The following is a 2,648-nucleotide window of genomic DNA, read 5'->3' on the forward strand; positions in this document are numbered from 1 at the left end:
GTATCCCATTGCTAGATACACCATGAAACCGGAGGCACGATTGTTGTCTTCACAGAAATATCGATTTTAATATTTCGTGAGAAGCAAAAATTATTTTTAAAATTTCGTGCTCCACACAAAGAACAGGATAGAACTTGCTGCTTAGCTAGATATTATCTAGAGTTGATGTAGTTAAAAAGTACGCACAGTAATAAGCAAATGGTTCACTGGGTTCCCGGCACAGGGTTGCTTTCTCTCAAAAAGCAGAAAATGAAACACGAATTTTCGAATTCAAACTGCCCTACCAGCCAAGACAAGAAAAGCCAACTCTTCCTCATAGTGATGTGATAAGGTTGGATGCATAGTCTGTCTATGCTGTTAGTCTGGATAGGATCTGAGACTTCTCACCATCTGGGTGAAGAACGTCAAAATTTCCGTGCGTCATTTCAAGGGATTCTCTCAATGGTACCAAAGTGCTTTCCAGTACTTCTGATGCCACACTGGTCACTTAATTTTGTTTAGAATGATGATAAATGATGGATCAAAACGTTTGGTAGTAGTAGCAGTTGGTGTTTCTGTGATTTCATATGATGCAGTATACCAGTAGCTCACCAGGAGCTCCATCCAGCTCGAATCAAAAATGAAAGATTTTGTGCTTTCTTCGGTTTGGTTTTGGATGTTTTGCAGCATAATGGTGATGTAGAATGATCTAGTAAAGATTTGAAGCTACTGTGGAGTGTGAGAGGTGAAGTCAAATTTGGACGATTTTGCTGCCTCCTTGATGCATACCTTAGAGCGAAGCGTGGAAGCCGTGGATGAAATAATAATTGACAACTGCTGCTACCAAACGTTCAGGGACATCCTTTACCATAGTTTTAGTTTATAATTGATGGTTGCTGTGGCTGCAGAAGCGCTGGAAATGGCTAGAAAGCGCGGCATAATTCTTTGATGCTGCAGAAAATTTTGACGCTCGTCACCCAGATGGTGAGAAGTCTCAGATCTTTTCCAAACTAACAGCATAGACAGACTATGCACCCAACTGTATCAAAACACTATGAGGAAGAGTTGGCTTCTCTCGCCCTGGGTGGTAGGGCAGTTTGAATTCGAAACTTCGTATCTCTTTGTCTGTTTTTCAAAGAAAGCAACCCTGTGCTGGGCACCCAGCAAATCATTTACTTATTTCTGTGCGTACTTTTCAACTACATCATCTCTGGATACGATTTGGCTAAGTAGCAAGTTTCATCCGATCCTTTGTGTGGAGCACGAAATTTTAAAAATAAATTTTGCATCTTGCGAGATACTGAAAACAATCTTTCTGTGAAGACAACAATCGTGCCTCCGGTTTCATGGTGGATCAAGCAATGGTAGGGGGATTGATTTGTAGAAGTTGATTTTTCGGATTGCGGACCCTAATATAGGTAATGATTGTGGTTGTAAGGTTTCATGTACTTGTAATGGGAGATTAATAGTGAGATGTAACACGAGTGGCAGTGTTTCCTAGAGTAGCCGTTTCACAGACCTGTCCACACAATGCCTGGTACACCCGCGGACTAACCAAAACTATAGTTGATCCAAGTGGTCTAGGGTCCAGTGCATGTGGCCACATATCAAAACATATGTATGGGATTTGTCAAATCAAGCATTTTCAGGTGGTCAACATTAAAAGTTTTCAAACACTGGGTTAAACCTTTAAAAATTAAGAATTATGCATTAAATAAATCTAAAATCTGTTTAATATCCTTTTTGAAACCTCAACTTGGTAAAACAGGCTGATCATAAAATCTCATCATTCCTTGTCATTTTTTGTCCAATACAAAATACATGTATTTTACACTACACGCAAAAACACTAATTTACAACCTTTAACTCACAAAATTTCTACAGCACACCATACAATAAAAGAAAGCCCTTGAATTTCTCTATCCAATTCCGACCGTACAAATGGGAAAATGTCGCCATAGCGACAGTTATTTACTGCTGATGATGACATAATACGCGCTCCATACATTAACCTATTGGAAAATTTAATTATCTCGCCGGGAAAATCCCAATTTACAAGTTGTTATCCTCAACCAAATTCACTAAATTTGGTATCATTCTACGCAGCGAAGGATGCTTAATAAGACTCCGACCGTACAAATTGTTAAACAGGTTAGTTTATAGAAATATGTTTAAAAACACGTGTTTTTACGGGCATTCTGAACACGTAAATTTTGCGGTACAAGGCTCCTTTCTAGCTTCCCCTCCGTTACTACACAAAGAACTTACACAAGAATCGAATCGCCTTTCATCAAGGAATTTGATAAACCAAACTTCTTGTCCGTCAACCAAAGTACGCGGAAGTTATGGCGCCTTGTTTAGAGGACGGTGTTATTTTATACGAAACGGGCGTAACCCATTCGGAAATCCGGAATATCTTACACAAGTTTTGATATGCAACCAAGTTTGGGCCGGACCAATTTTAGTCAGGCCGGACCAATTTTGGATGCCAAAAATGGTCCGGCTGGATTAAACTTGGTCAACCAAATTTGGTCCGGCCGGACCGAATTTACCCGGACCGATATTTCCGTGACAGGTCAACAATTGTTGAAGAAGGCGTTCATTGCGTAGTCCCATCACAAACTTGTCACGAAGATTTTCGCCCAATGCTGCTTCTGCCCACTGGCATG

This window comes from Dysidea avara, chromosome 5, assembly GCF_963678975.1.
Source record: "Dysidea avara chromosome 5, odDysAvar1.4, whole genome shotgun sequence".
Lineage (NCBI taxonomy): Eukaryota > Metazoa > Porifera > Demospongiae > Dictyoceratida > Dysideidae > Dysidea > Dysidea avara.